The 20,586-nt window shown below is 47.3% G+C and overlaps 1 protein-coding gene across 8 annotated transcripts in view; it reads right to left on the bottom strand.

Annotated features, from left to right (window-relative positions):
- The window catches only part of SERGEF (secretion regulating guanine nucleotide exchange factor), a 195,864-nt gene that overhangs the window by 30,819 nt on the left and 144,459 nt on the right, over positions 1–20,586 (bottom strand). The window lies entirely within an intron of this gene.

The following is a 20,586-nucleotide window of genomic DNA, read 5'->3' as shown; positions in this document are numbered from 1 at the left end:
GGGAGAGTGGGGAGTTATTGTTTAACGGGTACAGAGCTTCAGCAAGGGAAGATGAAAGAGTTCTGGAGATGGATGGCGGTGATGGTTGCACAACAATATGAATGTACTTAATGCCACGGAATTATAAACTTAAAATGGTACATTTTGTTATATATATTTTAGCACCATGAAAACAGTAAAAGTAGTAATAAGAATAATGAAAATAGAGTAACCAGGATGATGAGGGGTCTAAAAACCATATATGGTACAGAATACCTGAAATAACTCAGGGTTTGGAAGCTTCTGGTTTTAGGATAAGGGTAGTACTACCCACTACTTCTCCAGCCCATCGTCCACGCTGGCGCTGACCTCCATTACTTGTGTTCCCCGGGATGGCTCTACATAAGTCCTTTCTGGCCTAGAGGGATCACGTGGTCAGAAAGTAGTCGAGACGGGACTTGAACCCAACCAGTTTCAGTATACCATGTCCTTGTAGACCATGCTGCCTCTCATTCAAATAAGGAGCAGACAACACCTAAATTTTAACATGCTGAAGATGACGTTGCATCTTAAGATTTTATTATTCTGAATCGGAATGTGGAGGGTGGCAAGGTCAGATGCCCATCTTCTGAAAGGCTTCCTGAACTGCCAGCCCTATAGGCAAACCCAAGCCCACTGAGTAGGTGCCTCGCACTGACCGTTCTGACAGGAGGAAACTGGAAGACCTTTGAGGTTAGAATCAGAGACAATATCGGGTTGTTGCTGCCAAGGGACGGCATCAGGGCCCACAGACCACAACTAGCTCCCACGGGCTGGGAGGAGGCCGTCAGCCCACAGAGAACACAGAGCAAGCTCCAAATACAGCAAGAGCTACCGAAGGCATTTCTCCCCCACAACGTCATCACCATATCCCAGAAGAGAAATTTCGCAGAGTAAGAGGAAGGAAGATGACGAAGCAGAGGAAGGATTAGAGACAGGCGAGACGATTCAGAAGGCCCTAGCTTCTGTTCAAATCCCAGCCTATTGTTCTGTTGGTAAGAGCAGACGGAGAATCCGTTTGAGGCCAGGGCACAATCTCACTGCTGCCTTGGATGTCCTCAGAAGTTCCTTGGAATCATCTTCTATTTCTCAGCGACCTCCCTCCTGTCACTGAATCTTGCCCTCTATGGACAAACGGATTTGGAAAAATGCTTCTCAAGTCTACATCAGTATCACAAGCACCCAGGTAACAAAGGTATCACAGCAGAGTTAAAAGATGAGCGTCAGGGAAACGGTTTTCCGTAATGCTGGCTGTTGACCAGAGACCCCGGACACTGAGTCTACTTCTTCCCCACTGGACAAAATGTAGAGTTTGCTGCAAACAGCAGGAAACCTTTTTGTAAGAGAGATGTTGTCAATCTTCTCTTAAAAGAAAACATAGAAATTGTTGTAAAGTTCTTCAAAAATGAGGAGCAACGCCTTGAGTACAAGAGACCTGTGATGCAGCAAGAAGTAGCTGTTTCTGGATGCAGCAGGACCACGTCCCCATGGACCGTGCCACCAGCAGCTGCAGGCTCTGTTACAGAACCAGGGGCCAGAGAAGGAAAGGCAGAAATCCCGTGTCTCCTCCTCCTGTGCTGCATGGCCTTCTCGCTCCTAATATGTACCTGTATCCTTGACTTATTAAGTCAGGAGCTTGATAGAATCTTACAAATGGGGTGTGTGTGTGTGTGTGTGTGTGTGTGTGTGTGTGTGTCTTCGCACCAATCCACAGACTTTTACTGCACTTCCTCTATTCTTCTTCAAGAATCTCTTGTTCAGCTGATCCTATTATACCCACTTGCAAGCTGGGACCCATTTGTACGAGCTACACAGGCTGCCCTGTCCTGGCAGCCAGAGCCGCTGCCTGCTAAGGGCCCTTGGAATTCTGAGCAGAGCCGTGGCTGACCAGCCCTGCCACGTGGACCTCGCTGGAGGCTGCTGGGCGCCACTCTACACAGTGCTTGGCTGTCACCTGCTCACTTTGAGTGGAGGATCCGGCACTTATTTTAGACCCTTATACATAATACATTTTGTCATCTTGATTCTTCCAGGCCTTCTTTTAAGCTATTTTTTTCCTCTTTGGGAAACCCACTTTTACTCTACGAGACAGAGTTGTTCATAAATCAAGAGAAGCTCCAAGTGACCGAAGCCTGAATTCCTGACTTCAGAAGGAGTGGGCATCCACCAAACCTGATTAGTTAAGGAAGAAGCTGGCCTCACACAGGAGGAGGAGCTTACTTCAGGGATAAAAAAATGCTCACAACGTCTGTCATTCCTTGACCTCTGTCCCAGGAAGTCCTAATATCAGGCCTGTAAATACTATCTTCGACCCCTTCATCCCTGAGTCCCTCCAGGTTGGTTATGCTCGGTAAAATGCTGAGGGTTCTTACCATCTGGAAAATGGAGACAAGGCTCCCTACCATCAAACTGGTCTAAGTGCCTGGCACAGAGCCCCAGTTCAGGAGGCGAGTTCCCCTCTGACTCTCCTTGTGCCCTGCAGCTCCCTTGAAAAGGTATCATTTTCTCCCTGTTCACTAACCAGGAACCACTGAAGAAGTGGTCTTTAATTAATATTGCACAAAGAAGGCCAACTGTATAGACAGAATCCTGCACTTGGAATTGGAGAGACCAGGGCTTGAATCCTGGCTCTGCTACTTGTTTTGGGATCTTGGGCAAGTTCTTTAATCTGTCCGGACGTTAGTGTCCCAATCGAAAAATGGGGACGAATCACTAACTTCATGGTCTCTTTCAAACTTTAATGTGAATTGCCAGGGAATCTTGTTAAAATACAGATTCTGATTCAGCAGGTCTCAGGGAGGGCCTGAGGCTCTTCATTTCTAATTAGCACTGGCCAAGGCCAACGCCACTGGCTTGTAGAGCACCTTTTGAGTAGAAAGGACATGCATGGTCAGGGTGTTCTGTTAACTGTGAAAGGCTCTGTCAGTTTGAGGTCTGATTTATCAACCATTGTTCTCCCTTAAACACAAAGAAGGTCATTCTACAATTCAGACTATGTAGACTATGTAGTAATCCGTGATTCTTTATAGGTAAGCAAAAGTGATTATTTATCTAGTAAAATCACAAGGACCAGGGAAAATTACTTGTCACCAATCCTCCCTGCCCAAAACAACCCAACTAACCAACAAAGCACAATACCTCTATCAGCTGCTGATGTACGAGCCAAATACACAAATAAACAAATCTACACTAGATCTTAAAACCACATCAGATGAACCCTCTGGGGATAACAATGTAAACCACATACCCCCAAACCAGCATTGTTTCAACCCAAATGTTTATGACTAAACCTAAGTACACTTGGAGTGAAAGCAGGTTTGGGAAGGGAGAAGAAGGAAAAAGCCAAGGACACTGGGTCCCTGAGATGGGTTTGATGGGGAGGAGGGGAGGAAACTGAGGAGAGAAATGGATGGAAGGAAAGAAGGAAGTGAGTGATAAGGACTGTGACAGGGGCTGTCTTTCCTGGAAGAATCGTCCTCGTGTTCAAGGTGCAGCTTCAAGGTCACCCCCTTGTGACACCTTTCTGGACAGATGCTTCCAGCTCTTGTTGCCAAAGCACTCATACCCACCCCTCTACCCACCCTGGAGCTGGGGCTCATCATATCACACTGAACACTCATAACTGTATTGATCTCCATCCCCTGGAGGTCTGGGACCATGTCTTATTCATCTCTATATTCTCAGCCTGGCACAGTGCCCTAGCACATATTAGGCACTCAGCGAAGGAAGCCGGTTGAATGCATGAGGTGGAGGATATAGAAGGGAAAGCTTTAATGGCCTTGCGTCAGGGTTTATCTGCCCTGGAGGTATTCATTCATATATTCATGCACTTGGTAAACATGCATGCTCCAAGTGCAGGCACTCAGACCTCGTACCAGCTTTTAGTGCGTTTCAATTTGAGAAATGTTTCAAACTTTCTTGATCCCATGATTTTAGATATAGATAGATAGATAGATAGATAGATAGATAGATAGATAGATAGAGAAATATGTACATATATTAGTTTTATAAATATATGTAAAATTTTTAGCATTTTGTTACACAGTGCTTTTCTATTTTCACAGTCAACTGAATCTATATAATTTCTCCATTTTCAAACAATGAAACTGAGGTCCAGAAAAAAAATTAAGTGATCTAAGACACAGTCTCAAATTTTAGGTACATAAGGTGAGGGGATTAGAAAGCACAGTCAGTAACCACAAGATTGCCACGGGGAAACGAAAGTCAATTTGGGGAATGTAATCAATAATGTTGTAAAGATTTTGTAGGGTATCCGATGGACACTTGTCTCATTAGGGAGACCACCTCAGGGTTGATGTAGATGCCTGATCACTGCACTGTACGCCTGAAGCTGAAACTGAACAATAATCAATGTCAACTACAATTTTATATACATATATAGTTACAAGAAGCGGAGTACAGCATTAGGAATAGAGACAGTGGAAATGTAATGGCTGTGGGTAATGTCAGAGGGGTAATGGATGGAAGGAGGGGGGTTGTCACTGTGTAAGGGATATAAATGATAAATGTCTAACTATTACATTGTTTTGTGCACCTGAAACTAATAAAAAAAAAAGGGAAAAAAAGAAAAACTCGATTCCTGCCAAAAATACAGATTCCTGACCCCCACCCCTAGAGCTTCTGATTCCGTAGGGAAGTGTAAGGTGGAGCCCAGGAATCTGCGTATTAATGCTCCCCACGTTCTGAGTCAGGTGCTCTGCAGACCTGAGACAAGGCCCCCGGATGATTAGAGGTCAGCCCAGTGCCCTCTCAGGCTAGGCGCCTGCTATGGTGCTTGGTATGTGTTGGAGGTCGTCTCAGGTCTTTGGTTCCAAACCTAGAGTCATGGGATGGGTGGCAAGTCACACAGACAGCACCTTCCCAGGGCCTGGCAGGAAACCTAAAACCAGAGACACTCAGACGATGATGGCAATTCCAATACCCCACGCATCAAACCATGAAGCCAGAGTGGTGGCTGGAAAAATGGATCACATTTCTGAAGACTTAAGGCCTGGAAGGCCAGGTTCTGGAAAAGGACCAGGCCCTCTAGGCAAGAGGGACTGGAGAGAAAAAAAAAGAAAGAAAGAAAAAAGAAAAGAGGCTCAAATTAGTAAGGGACAGCTACTGAAGAAAATACAAGTAGACTTCTCCCTCTCATCTGTCCTCCACATCCACGACCCGCTGAGTGCCCCTGTGTGTTTCTCTCCCATCAGCCCCTTCCCCGTCATCCACTGCCAAGGCCCTGATTAAAGACCTCAGAGGTTACGTTTCACCCAAACTTTATATAAATCCTCCCAAGATTCTGCCTGTCTTTCGCTTCTCTTTTCCCTTCCACTAGAAAGTCCCCCTCTGTCTACCTCCATTAGAAGCCTCATTAGTTTTCCCAGAGCACAGATCTCATCAGAGTGTAAAATACCCCTGTATGTGAGGCCAGAAGATCTGGTTCTGGTTCTGGCCCTGGCTCCAGCTTCATCACTGGCTGGTTATCTGACCTTGGATTGGTAACTCCCCGTTTTGGGAGTCAATCTTTACGTGTGAGGTGAAGGGCTGGACGAGTCATCTCCAAAGGCCTTTCCAACCTGAAGATTTTATGCACATGCCTGCTTAAAAACTATTAGTGACATCTTACTGCCTATAGAATTAAAGATGTAATTGCTTTGCCCTGAAACATCTAAGAAGGCCTTCTGTGATGTGGCCCTACTAGGACTGAATGCTTGTGTCCCCTCAAAATCATATGTTGAAACTCTAATCCCCAAGGTGAATGGGATTTGCAGGTGGGGCCTTGGGAGGTGCTTAGGTGATGACCGTGGAGCCCTTGAGATGGGTTTAGTGCCCTGAGAAGTAGAGACATGAAAGAGTTTGCTTCCTCTCACTCTGCTCTCCACCAGGTGAAGATACGGTAGGAAGATGGCCATCTGTGAACCAGAAAGAGAGTTCTCACCAAGAACCTGACCATGTGGGCTCCCTGATCTCAAACTTTAGCCTCCAGAACTGTGAGGAATAAATGTTTGTTGTGTAAGCCATCCAGTCCGTGGTATCTTGTTATAACAGCCTGAACTAAGACAGGCTCCAACTGTTTTGAAGCAGTATTCCCTTTATATGCCCTCTGTTAGAGCCAGAGGGTACTATTCCCAGTTCGCTAAACGTGCCTGAAGTTGTTTATTTTTTGCTTCCTCAATGTTGTTGTCATTATTTTATTTCGAAAACCTACTACACCTATTTCAAGGTGTATGATCCCTACATTTGTTGACGTCCAAATCACACGGATCTCGTAGGTTTTCCCTTTATGCCCCCAGCCTAAAAGCAAACTCTTTCTCCTCTGACTGCTAGTACTTCGTTTGCCCCCTCTCTAGCTGGTATTAGTTCTTCCTGGGCCTGGCTCACACATCCTCTTGTCGGCTCCTTGAAGGCAGGGCCTGTGTATCTCCACCCACTTAGCACAGGGCCCTGCACACAGAAGGGTTTGACAAGTAATTATTGAATAAATGTCAGAAAGCGGATGCTCCCATTTCAGTTAGACCCTGACTGTCCGTGGAGCCACGGCAGAAAGACTCACATGGGCAAATAGTTTCCTGTCTCACAAAAGAAAGAATATCAATTTCTGTTGCAGTGAACAACTTTTTCCTGAAACCAACCCCAAGGACGTGAGCCATAAAAAGAGGCCACCGAGCCTGGCAGTGCAGTGTACCCATTGCTCGTAAAGGTCAACGGCTGAATGCCTGAAATGATTTTCCCCACGAACAACAACTTGGGCTGAAGTGCTCCACCTGCTGTCTGGGCTGACTGGCAGCTGTAGACCATTCAAAGGGCACGTCCTCACGGCCATGGTCACAGTGGCTCAGGGAATTCTGCGCCTACACAGTGTGGTCAGAGGCAGACATCCCGCCCGTATGATGCACGCAAAGGGCTTTCCTCAGATCTCCCCTGGCCCTGGATCTGGCCCATCCCAGCTTATTCTCTCTTGAACCGGGGTCACAGTCAAGTGTGTATGTTTTATCTTCCCGACTAGACCGTCAGTCCCTGCCTGGAAGGATCTTGTTCATCTTGTGTCTCGTTCATCTTCCTATCTCCCACGTGCCTCGCACAAAGCTCTGCTCACAGCAGATGTCAATACATGTTTGCTGGATGGAGACTCAAATTTAGATCAAATTGACTCAAATCCCAATTAAAATCCCTAGTCAGAGAGACAAGATTTAATTCATTTTTTTCCCCTACAAAAAGGACAATCTTGCTGTTTAAAATAACCTAATACATTTTCTTCACAACTCAGAGACAGACGCGGTTTCTGTTTTTAGAAGGCATATCTGAGATGCCGCAAAGTAGTGCTTGATTTTGATATTTTATTCTGATTAAATTTGAGGCCTATCAGAAATATGAGTGACGGCTTGGCTTGCTCTGAACCATTCTATTCATTATCCTAGAATCCTAGGACAGCAGAATGTGAGGGGCTTTGGAGGCCAACCAGGTCATTACGTAGCCGAGAGAACTGAAATTCAAGAGCTGGGATTAAAACCCAGGTTGGGTGGTTGATTGGTTGGTTTAGTTGGCTACTTTCTTTTCCTTGTTCATGTAGTCAACAAACAACACTGAGCATGTGCCACGTACCAGAGATATGGAGCTGGCAGAGACATTCGCGGCCATCACTGTGTTCCCAGACTAATGGCCACTTCCTGGTTCTTTGGCCCAGGACATTTTAACCTTCTTCCAAGGAACTCCATGGCCTCTTCAAAAGAGCTTCCTGGGGAAAGCGACAGATGTCAGCAGGACAACGTAGACTTGTATTTACTGGAACACTGTACTTCCCTACAGGTCATGAACATCCATTCAAGGGCTAGTGGACGGGAATTCCTTGAATTCTGGTACCTTGTGCCTCAGCACTGCCCCCTTGGAAGTCATACAATCAAGGCCGCACCCGGAAATAGGTTCCTTCAGATGAGGTTGTTATTTCTTCCTTTAGCCGAATGGCCACTCTCCCTTCAGCAGCAGGAACACTGGGTTCCTCTCACTGCCCTCCACATCTTATACAACGTAGGAAATTTATACTTGTGGCTGATGAGATGACTGCAAAGGTAGTTTTGGGTCCTAGAATGCTTCTCTCTTTAAACTCACCCACAGACCCATCTTCTTTCGGGAATGGCAAACGGGTCTCCTCCTCTGCCGATTCTGGTTGACTGGAAGTGAGTGCCTGAAGTGCTGTGTTGCGAACATTCTGAGGCTGCGTCCAGATGCAGCAGGATATGAGGATTTGATTGACTGGCAGTGTACAGGGCAGTTATTTGCTCTCCATCAAGTAGACTCTGGCTTTAAGACATCTGTGGGTTACTGGAGGCCTAAAGGGTTCACGGTGTTCCTAAAGGGACACCTAGAAGGGCTTCACCGTAGTCAACAACCTGACACAGCAGCCTCTGCCTCCCAGCATGTACTCTGTAACCCAGCCACACTGCGGTGTTTCCTGTGTCTTAAATACACACCCCTCTCTGTTAGGATTCTGGGCCTTTGCAAATGCTATTCCCATTTCCTGGAATGTTCTCTCTCCTGACCCCATTTTGAAGCCCTCCCTTACTTCCCCTATGAAAAGTCCTCTTCTGTGTTCCCACATCCCCTTGTTCCTCCCTTTGCCATTATACTGACTCGCTGAGATTCACCGATTTACACGAATACCTCCCCTAAGAGGCGGGAGGTCCTAAAGAGCAGAGCCCTGTCTTCTTCACTGCCAAGAGAACACCAGCTGCAGAGAAGGCACTTGCTATAGGGCTGAGTGGATGAACTCTGGCAATCTCTCCCCTTTCACTTCTCCCAGCTGTCTTATAGAGATACAAACACTAGCCTCTGTCTAGTCTCTCAGACTCACAGAGGTACATTCTGGCAGCCAGGTCTGTCACCTCTCACGTCTACCCAGCGCCAGATGTCCTCACCCCCTGTATCCCCGCCCCCCAGTTTAGGACTTGAAACAAGGTATCACTTCGATCGACACTAATTGGACACTGAGTAGATCCAGCAGAATGGCTCATTTCGTCTAATCCTTCATCAAGCCCCGTGTTCCCCACGTCAACAGAATCACAAATCTATCTGCTTCTGTCTCCACTGTCATTACTCAGTCCAGGCCACGGTCATCTCTCCTGGGCTATAATAGCGGCCTGCACCTGGTATCTCTGCTTCCCTGTTCCCATTTTACAATCCACTCTCCACTTGGCCACCTCAGTTTTCTTTAAGATCCCATCCCTCTGTTGCTTACAGCCCTTCAGTGGCTTCCCACTGAACCCAGAAAAAAAAAAATCTAAGCTGCTCCGTGGCTGCCAGGGCCCAACGTGATCTAGCTCCTGCTTCTCTCTGACCTTGTCGCTCTCGCTGTGGCACGGTGTCCCAGCCATCCAGATGCCACTCCACTCCTTGAATGGCCAAGCCCTTTCTACCTCTCGGTCTTGTTGTCATTGCTCCCTCTTCCTGGAATGTTTGTCTCAGCTTTTCATGAGATGTCAGCTCCAAATGTCACCTCATCAAGGAGTCCTTCCCTGACCATCCTATCCAAAGTGCACAAGACACCTCCCAGTTACTCTCTATCCCACAGCCCTATTTCTTTCTTTCATGGCATTTGAAATTAAAAATCTAAAATTACCTTCCTGCTGACTTGTTTATGTTTTTATTATCTACCTCTCCCACTAGAACATGAGCTCCATGAAAGCCAGACCTGTCTCCTTCACGGCAACCTCCAGTATCTAACCCAGGGTCTGGCTGAGAATAGGTGCTAAATATTTATTTGAAGCTGAATGATGAATTTTCTGAGGATCCCCAAAGATGGGACTCCTATGTTTTCCTCATTACCTACTGTACACTCCTCTTTAACATTAAATAATAATAAGCTGCAGAACATGATGCTGCAAGTCAGGAGACCTGGCTCCCAGGTCACTTCCATTTGTGGCCCCTCAAAAAACACAATGTAACAACATAAAAGATCCAGGCAAGAGGCCAAAATAAGGAAAACAACCTGTATTTGTCTTAGGGAAAGTCAGGAAAGAGGAGAGCCCTGCCGCTGGAGAGGCCAGGGTAGGCTTTAGCGGCCCAGAACAGAGTCCTGGGGCAAATGTCAGGGGTGTGATGCATCATGCCAAGGAAGGATGGTGTTTCCTGAACTGGCATAAGACTAAACAGGCGGTATCTGACATTTCTCCCCTCCCCCTAGAGGCTTCAATTGAAGTGGCCTCTGGGGGGCGGGGGTGGAATGTGATGGGGAAAGCTATGGAGAGGGCTTCAGCATGACCTCAGCTTCTAAATATATTAAATGGGCTGCAGCGGGAAGACCACTGGATTCGGAGTCAGATGGGGGAAGAGAGAAAGGAAAGATGCATTGACTGAGCACCTCCGCCACTGCAGGCTCTGTGCTACGCCGTTTACCCACATTACTTCCTTCAGCCTTCATAATCACCCCCCAGGGAGGTAGTAATATTCTCATGGAGTAACTGAGGATCAGACAACCTCCTTTCGCTCTCTGCATTTCAGAATGCGTCTCTGTAAAATGGCTAAATAAGAAAATAAAATAAAAATAAAAAGGATAAATAAAATTCATCTCACAGGACTGGTTGGGAGAATGCAACGAGATATGGTGTAGAGTTACCTACACCGTGCTGGGTGCTTTGCAAATTTTACTGCTATTACTAATATTAAGACCCACTTAGAATATTAATAACTAGCATATGCAAGGTCACACAGCTCATGGATGTCATAGGTGTGATGCAAAGGCTGGGTGGTGTTTCACTATGTCAGGTGCCCCTCAGAAGACCAGGATTTGAAACAGAGCTCTGCCACTCATTAGTTGTATAATCTCAGACAAACTACTGAAACTTGCAAGAGCCATGTTCTCTTACTCTGAATAAAGAGGCCAAGTACTCCACCCTACAGAGCCCACAGAGATGCTGGATGAGAAAATAACCGGTGACCATGAATCTACATTGTGCGTGCCGATGGGAACTGTGACAACGGTGACAGGAACCCTGAACAGAGACAAGTGTCTTCAGGTTGGCATGATTCAAGTGTGCTAGATGGTGCCATATGAAGCCAGAGCCGTGCCTGAGGTGCCAAGGATTTTGCAGGCAGCAAATGGCCTCAAGTTTACAGTGACTGTGTTAACACCATCCAAAGGCTAGTCTGTATCTTGTTAATACCCCCTGGAAAATAAAAACAGTGTAAACCTTCCAAGACACAATTAGAAACACGCTTCAAGATTTGATCCAACACATTTGGAAAATAACTCCTCATAAAATCAGCTTTAGAAAAGAGCTGGCATGAGAAAGGGACATAGCCAGGATTCTAACAGGGGTCAGGTTGCAAGCAACATGCCGCCCTCGGCACCTGAAAGGATTTCTCTGGAATGAGGACTGAATTCTTTGGGGAAACTTAAGCTGGGTGGGCTAACTGCTTGCTGCGCGGGTGTCTCCTCAGGCAGAAGCAGGACAGTGTGTCCCAGCCCACCCCGGACTGCCAGCGAGCTGACACATGGCCTGCATTTGTGCTCTGGGGAGCAATGAACGTTGTCCCTGAGCAGGGCGTGCGTGCGTGCGGACTCAGGCCATGCGCACACACCACAGCGCTGACAGCTGATCGGGAGCAGCTGATCAGAGGCACCACAGGCTTCTTTCTCCCCGTGTCACATCCTGGGGTGCTGGCTGGCTGCGAGGCTTAACTCATTTGACCCTTGTACACAAAACTCTGCAAGGTGTTACGCACCTGATTTTGCAGACCAGGAGAAGAAGGTTCAGAGAGCAACTTGTCCAAGTCACAACGTTAGAAGAGGTGGAGCTGGGATTTAGCCGAGGGCCTTCTGACTTCAAGGACACTTCAGTCCTTGGCAGACCCGCTTAAGCAGATGTACTTTGCAAGATGAAAGGCAAAGCCAAGGATCAGGAAATCTTGGAGTAGCAAGTCTCATTGCACCCCTTTCCCCCCCGAAGGAGTCTTTCTGTCCCCCTGACACACGGTCTCCCACACGATCACCTTCTGCAGGAACACCTCCCTTAACAGAAGCTTCCCATCTGCTCCAGTTAGAAGAAGTCCTTTGTTGCACTGAAACAGGGAGCGTAACCTTCCCTTGAGCACTGAAATTCACATCGTTTCCCTCTCCCTCACGGCACTGCATGTTAAATATACCAGAGGTATATTCTTCAAAAAGAATACCATGTTCCCTTTCATGATGGTACTCGCGGCCCTGAATTCACGTGGCTCGTGTGTTTAGATTTTCACAAGGCAAATATGTTCGCAGGGCATGCATCTATTCTACGCGGGCATTCACAGAACCTGTCACATGGTGGCAGGGCTGGATGAGTCACTCCTCTGCCCCCACTTTCTCTGCCCTCAGGGCCACTTCCTCGGCCATTCCACAGGAGGACACAAAGCCTGCTCTGCCACTTCTCTCACTCTCACCTGGACACCAAGAGACGCTCTCAGACAACAAACCAGAACGCATGGCACAGGGGTGAGAGAGTGGGGGCTCAGACTGCCCAGCTGAGCCCCATTCACAGTGCAGAACCAGCGCTGATGTAGTGACTGTCTGGGGAGACGGCACAAGAGAGGAGGCCGCCGACAGACCTGGGAGTCACAGCTACAGGGAGACCCTGAAAACCCACTCTCTGAACTCAAGGATGTGCCCCCTTGATAAGGTCAGTGGTCAGCACCCTGGAGATTTATGATCATAAGAACAGCCACGCCAGGTGGGTTCTGGGGATGCCACTTCCCAAAGAACCAGGGGTCCTTTCTGACTTGGCATTGTGCCACATTGTAGATACAGATTAAGAGCAAATATTTTAATTAATAAATGAATAATGAGATAAATAGAAGAATGCATATCAAACATAAATATTTCACTCACAGATTTGGAAAAAAAAGCACTCAACACGCATCAATACCTGATTTATTTCCTCTCAAGAAGCAGACTCTCTCCCCAGACTGTTCATACCCCTCGTTAGGCTAAATTCTTTCATGGCACCTCCTTCTAGAATATTCTGATAAGGAAACAGAACCATGAAGGGTGAGGCAAACCATGAGTCCTCAGAGCAACCGGACTAACCGAGCCTGACCCCAGGGAGGCTGCATGTGGGTCAGACAGCCCAAAGGCATTCCAAGGCCTTGGTGTCCTAATGTTGGTGGCCCTGGACGTGGAGCATCTACACCTGGAAGGCACCTCAAGTGCAGTGTGTTCAAGTTCAGATCAAGATCTTTCTACGCAAACCTGGTCTTCTGCCACCTTTTCTTTCTTCTTTCTTTTCAAGTTTAAAATGGCAGGGCCATAATCCATTTGTGCATCTCTCCTCAGTTATATCCAACCCATCAGCAAGTCCTGCCAAGTTTACCTCCTAAATATTAGAACTAAAAATAGCCCGTTTCCTCTTCATCTCGGCTGTCACTACTCTAGCCCTACCCAGTGTTATTTCCTCCTGGGACGAATGCAAAAGCTTCCTCTTCACGGTTTCCCTGCAGACACTCTTGCACACACACCACCCCCCGACCCATTCTCAAGGCCACTGTCCTCAACGTCTCCTGTAAATATCAAATTAGTCACATCACTCTCCACATGTACAACACACGTCAGCCTTTGCTCCAAATCCTTCAATGGTCCCCATGTTCTCAGAAAAAAAAGAGAAACAAAAATGCGTAACAAGGCCTGCAAGTCCCTGACTTCCTTCTCCAGCCTCTTGTCTTCCCTCACACTCTTCCCCACTCTCTGCACTCAGCTCATACTGAGCCTCTCAGTTCTCTGAAAGCACTGAGCTGTCGCTCACCTGAGCAGCTGTTGTGGCTGAAGTGCCGAGAAAGCTTTTTCCCCAACCTCATCCACTCCCTTACCTAATGAGCGCCTAATGATCCATCAGCTCTCAGCTCAGATGTCACTTTCTCCGCAAAGCTATCCCTGATCACGTGAAGTAGATCAGAACCCCTATTACATGCTTTCATAGCAACTTGTTTCTTTCTTTCGCAACATTTATCCTAGGTGGTGATTTTACACAATGGGTGCAATTATTTTAATAGCGTCAGATTCCCCCACGAGACTGTAAGCTCCTTCTGGGCAGGGTCATGTCTGTTTTGTCATCATTGTATCTCCAGTGTTTAGCACAAGGTCTGACACCTTGTAGTCAATAAAAATTCGCTGAATAAAGAAAAGGCAGCTCCTCTCTGAGTTTGCTGCAACCAGTCACACCAGGTCCCTTTCCAACACCATCCCTGAGGTTCTCTTGAGTTTGTCTTAGGCTACTTGGAGCGGGTGATACTTTGCCATCTCTCCTCATCCCTCTGGTACCCACTACAGGGGCCTCCTATAGGAAGAGAGCACGGCAATGTCATCACCATCCTCATCACCACCAGTTACACGTACGGAGGAGTTACTTACCCCGCATCAGGCACAATGCCAAGCACTACCCGTGCGGTCTTCACGTCGCCCTCATAATACGATGAGGGCTACACTCCGAATCCTAGTTTGCTGACGGGAAAAACTCAGAGACGGTTTTCTCAAACACGGTGGGGGCCAGGATTTGAACCTCAGCCTAACTCTAAAGTCTACAGTCTTAATTACAACCTGTTGCCTGTGAAATGGGGCTAATCATACCCCCTGATAGTGACGCCACGACGATTCAAGCACAGTAGGCATTTGGTAAAAGGTGGCTGCTATTATTAGTGTGACGCTGGAGCCATTGTGGGGAGGGCCAACCATTTACCATTTTACCCAGAAGAGAGTTAATCTGACTGCCCTTCTGTGACTGAAACAGCTGGAATTGGTTTGAAAACGAGGCTTTTGTGAAAAGCAGCCTGCTGTGGCAGTGCCAACACAGAGTGTGTGGAGAGGGGAGTTAATATGCTAACAAAACCAACCCAAAGATCTCTGGCCCTGGGAACTAACCATTCTGAATGAACTTGGGTTTCTCACTGCAAGCGCAGACATCGGGCGTGCACAGGGAACCCAAACCTACAATAGCTCCTTGAATTTCTTTTGCTACTTCTCTTTCTACCTCCCTGTAACAGAGAATAAAACACACCACACACTTGGATTCCTGGTCTGATTTCTGAGGTGCCCAGGGCTCAGCAAGGAGGGATTCACAGTCAATCTCAGGATCCTGGGACGCCAGGGAATGACCCAGGACCCTACGTCACCCTCTGTGCCAGCTTGGGGTTGAGCTCTTCTTCTGTCACTTCCCTTCTTTTCCTGTCACTCATCTCAGGCCAAGTAAAGAAGAAAGAAAGCTAAAGTATTTGAATTCCTACTGTATGTCAAACACTTTTCCATGCATCCTCTTGTGTAGCAAATGAATCCTCAGAACAATCTTTAGCAACAGGTGCTACTATCCTTATTATACAACCAAGGAAACGGCAGTTTAAAGAGATTAAATGACTTGGGACAAATCATTACACAGTAAGAGGTGGAACTGAGATTCAAATCCAGTTTTGTTAGGTTCCAAAATCTGTGCTATTTCCATTTATCGTATCAGAAGATTTATAATGACTGAGTCTACAGGAACAATTATGGAAATTACTTGGATGAGCATAAGTGGTAGTGAAGCCAGGAAAGCCCATCCGTTCCCTTCTTGCCTCCCCCCGCTTACTGAGCACGTCCCTTGTGCCAAGCATGCAGAGGTGGACAAGATATGGCCCCTGCTCTTGAGAGGTTCACAGTCCAGTGAAGGGAGCTCTCCAGGGAAAACAGGGTAAGAGAAAATCAGGACACTGAGAGAGAAGGCAGAGGATTCTAAAACATCAGAACTGAGGTGTTCTTGGAAGACAACGACTCCAAACTTGGCTGCATCACCGGGGATCACTTGGAGGATTATTAGAACTGAAAATTTCCAAGCACTCAATTTCCAGTTCTATAGATACACAACTAGGCCCAGGAATTGTACATTTAACAATGATCCCACGTGATTCGACAGAACTAGTTCACAGGCCAGGCGAATGCAACCAGCACCGATCCACTGCTGCCTTCACTTTGCAGGGAGAACAGAGGGGCAGAAAGGGACCATGACGAGCCCAAGGACACACACGCGTCAACACTTAGGACACAGGTTTGCAGCTCACAGCCAAACGACTTGAAGTCCTTTTCAAAACTTCAGAATCATTTACTTTTAAGCATTATATATACATGTATAAGTGCACATGGGACATATTTTATGTACACAGATTAGGTAGTTCTTTAAGGACAATGTTACGTGCCTACTGGAAAACTATTTTCTACAAAACTACAGTGTGGAGAATGAACAAAGATCAATCTAGGAGACTAAAGTCATACCTCGACACACAGAATGGATACAGGTTTTCATCGTCGGGAGCAGTTTTCTCACCGTCTCCTACCTCTGACCACCTCCGTCCTAGGGGATCGCTACAGGGCAGAAAACTATTCACTAATCAAAGGCGGTGCTTCAAGGTGCTGGTTCCAGAACTGAGACAAACAGGCCCTATAACATTTAACATTTAACAATGATCCCACGTGATCATTGGGTACAGCCTTGCTCGCGCACCCACCCAGATGGAGACGTGTGGTCACGGACAAAGGGACAAGCCCACAGCTGCTGACATCTCTGCAGTCACCTCCTCCCTTGCCTCCCTAGAACGTCAGTAAGGTCCTCTGTTCCTTCCAGCGTTAGATTCTTTCCACCGGCTAAACGTAGGAGACAGGCAAAGGCCGGAGGTACAGAGAGGCTCTGAGGCCTGAGGGGAGCCATGTCCTTCTGCGGGTCTTCTGTGAGCTCACCGAGCAGCCACTCATTGGCCACCTCCACCAGGTCCCCTCCTTTGTCAATGTCACTGTGATGTGCCTGCATCTTCTTGTTGGAGCTCTCTGAGAGCAAACTCTACATACTCTGCCAGCTCCTTCACGTCCATCTTTTTGGCAGTCTTGGCATGGTGACTCCCAATTCTATTTACCTTCTGAAGCTCCGCAACAAAGCTACTCCTTCCTCTCCTACTCTGAGGCTGGGAAGGGAGCCCAGAAGCAGTGGTTAGAGAGGTAGGGAGGGGAGACTCCGGAGAGCTCAGCGCTAGAAAAGCGAAATGCAGGAAGGGTTCCAGGGAGGGGCTCAGCAGCAGTGCGGAGGGAGAAGGCAGCCGCAGAAGGCCTGGAGGTGAGACGGGCTCAGCTGTCTGCCCCCCAACCCTGGCTCTGTCACTGACACACGGCAAGCCACGCCCTTCTTTCTGCCTCACTTTTCCTGGCTGTAAGTGAAGAAATGAAATTAGCATGTGTCCACGGTTCCCATCCAGATTGTGAAATGCGAGATTTTCATTGTTTTTTCCTCTTTGGCATTGGATACAGATGACTAAGGCTGACACTGTGACTCGATGATAAATGTTTATAATCGAGAATCACAGATTCTGAAATCTTAGCACTGGAAGAGATTGACCCATCCAATTCTCTCTTTCCTACTCATTTGATGATCAAGAAACTAAGGCCCAGAGAGAAACTGTAAGTTCTGTGCGGGTGGGAACGATCTGTCTTGCTGTCTACTGGCACACTTAAAAACAATGTTTGGTGAATGAATGAAGGAACAAATAACCTCCCTCCAAGGCCATGCAACCTTGGGGCAGGGCAATATCCTTTCTCCTTGCCTGCAGGGATGGAGCCGAATAAGGCAGAAGGCTCAGGCTGCTTCTGGCCCCTATAGATATGGCACTCTCCAGCTGGAGAGCCAGAACAGAGCCAGGAACCAATTCTCAAGGCTGGTGGTGCCAGCGGCGGTTGGCCACAAAGTGGGCTTCTGCTGGAGCCCTCTGTGCTGTGCATAATGAATCACGAGATATCAGTTACTGCATTCTGTGAACAAACTCGCAGCCGCCTGTGTATCACCAATGAGTACCCTGCAATTTGCCATAGATTTGAGTTAATAGGTGGCAGAGCAAGTGAGGCAGAGGATTTTGAGACACTCCAGGCCCAGGGAAATGAGGTGGTTAGCTTGTTTTGGGGCAACTCCTGGCATTATGGAATGGGCAGCAGTAGAGGTGGTATTTTCTCTTCTCTAGGGAAGAGGTGTGTGTTCTGGGTACCCTTTCCCATTCTGGAAGGAGTAGGTTGTCTGACTCAGGTCAGTCCAGCTGGAAAAAGCCATCTCTGTACTATTTTTTCTGAAGTATCGAACAAAATGGGGCAGGAGGAGAGTGGTAATTAAAAAGTCACCTCCAGCATGGTTTGATGGACTTGTCACCTGGTCATCAGCTCTGAAGTCTCACATGAGATTCAAAATCTGCCTACTATATACAATCTGTGTGACCTTTGAGTAAGTCTCTTAATTTCTCTATGACTCGGTTTCTACATCTGCAAAATAGGGATGATAATAATACCTGCTTTGCAGAGGTATCTGCCAGGATTAAATGAGATTATGCAGCTCAAACCCAGAATAGCAGCATGTAGCTGGTGCATCAGACATGAGCCTCCTACCATGTTAGTGATGTCTTCTGAAGGGATTCTCATCTCTTGTGAAAGGCTGGGGCCACGACCCTAGGCAAACCCAGACAAGAGCCTCTGTGTCTTAGATGTGTGTTTCCCCCTCAGTGGCTCCACAGTGACAATTACAACTGCAGTCATGTAAGGATGTCAGCTCTGCCTTCCTCACTTCCACCCGGGATGCAAGAGAAGAAGTAAGCAAGCCTCCCGGTGAGAGGGGAGGCTGCTCATTTCTCCAGCAGCACCGCTGCTGCCCCTGACCTACTTTCTTACTAAAAATAGCCCCTCTTAGGTCACTGCCGCAAATTGAATTCCTCTGCTTCACTGCACCCGGTAAGCAGGTGGGTGGGCGTCAGAACACATTTAGTGTTCTGGGGCCTCCGCTTAGGTGGCTCATGGCTGCCCACCAACCAAGCATGCGCAAAGGGCAGAGAGCACCAGTGCTCACCCCACTGGGCTCGTCTGCCCACAGCAGGGCTGCGCCTGGCCCTGCTGGAGTGCTTTGGAGGGGGCACAGAGAAGGGGCAGTGAGCGAGGTTCTAGTTCCTGGGCTCTGAAGTCTGCTAGAACTGAATTCAAATATGAGTACCCCTGGAATCTTGTTGTTTAAATTTGAGCAAGACATTTAACTTTTCTTTGCCTCAGTTCCCTCATCTGTAAAAGAGATGACCAAACGGACCTTCAGGAAATGTACAGATAAAAATGCTGTCTGTAAAGCAGGACTTGGCACAGAAGAGGAGCTCGATGGTGAAGCTACTGGAGTTATTCTCTACTGCGGGCCTGTTACTCCACCATGGCTCCACGTGGAAGCCTCTCACGACGGGGTAAGAGCAAGGGACAGGAAACCACACCGAGAACTAGAAGATTTTCGGCTGAACGCACCTGCGAGTTACTGAGGTCAAGGGGTCCCACACGTGGCTAAAGCAACACAACAACCAGGCGACTTGTTCATAGTACTGATTCCGGGTACTTGACCGGGAGATAGGGATCCAGGAAGCCTGTCTCCCAGTGACATGGGAATTTGCATTTTAATAAGCTCTCTCCACTGGGAAAGATCTGAGATTCTGAGGCACTGCCGGTTTGAGAACCTCTGAGTTAGGCCAGCCATCGCCTAACAGAAATGACGGAGCATCCTTCTAGGAAGGCAGGGAACTCGCAAAATGGAAAGAGAGCCGGTGTTCTCCTGCTGGACAGGGGAGGGAGGGCATTTCAGGAGGAATGAACAGGACACACAAAGGCATACAAGGCAGAAAGGTGTTTGTTAGGAAAATGTCCTCTGAGTGAGGTCACCACATACAGTGATGCGGTGGTGGCACAGGGCCAGCTGGTGTGAACCAGAACATAAGGGTCTTGGATCACATCAACTATGCTGCCTACATCAGAAAGTATGATCTTTCCCAGTATATTTTTTAATATACGCTTTTTTATTTTCAATTTTACATGGCCAATGCTGTCTTCTTAGTACATACTGCAAATCAGTCAAGCAGATGGGCCATAATTTATCCAATTCCAAATGGTAGACATTTAGGCAGCGTCTAATTTTATTAAATTATAAAAACACTATGATGAACATCTTTAACCATAAGATCTCTCCTTAGGAGATGATTCCAGAATATACATTAATAAATAAAAGTGCATGGACATCTTCAAGGCTCCTGATAAATAGTTCTGAAGGATATTCTAAAAGTGGCCTGTTTTTACAAAGAGGGAAGGCCCAAAGAAGTCACACATCTTGTGCTAGTCACTCTGTTGAATGAGGGTGGAACCAAGAGCAACATCTGGGTCTCCTAACTGCAGGTGCAGTGCTTTCTTCTATAGCATATTGCCTTCCTAGAGATGGAGGCTGAACGCTGTTAGCCCTACTCAGCCAACGCCTCTGACCACTTCTTCTGATGGATTACAGGTTAGCAACATACACAGGTAGGAGATGAGAGTGATGTGTGTGTGTTGACATGCACATGTGAATTTCTATATATGAGTCTATCTTTCCAACTGTATCGTATATGCTCCCCTACCAACCGCAATGTCTGTTCTGGCCAAGCCAAGTATATCTTATACTGTCTCACCGCCACACCTTTGATCCTACATCTGTTCTCCTATTCCAACTCTATGCATATTTTTAAAAGACAGACCTATATGATCCAAAAAGCATTTCAAGA

The sequence above is a fragment of the Rhinolophus ferrumequinum genome, chromosome 11, assembly GCF_004115265.2.
Source record: "Rhinolophus ferrumequinum isolate MPI-CBG mRhiFer1 chromosome 11, mRhiFer1_v1.p, whole genome shotgun sequence".
In the NCBI taxonomy this organism is placed as follows: domain Eukaryota; kingdom Metazoa; phylum Chordata; class Mammalia; order Chiroptera; family Rhinolophidae; genus Rhinolophus; species Rhinolophus ferrumequinum.
Note: the sequence above shows the minus strand (reverse complement) of the source record. Positions and strands in the feature narration are given on the sequence as shown.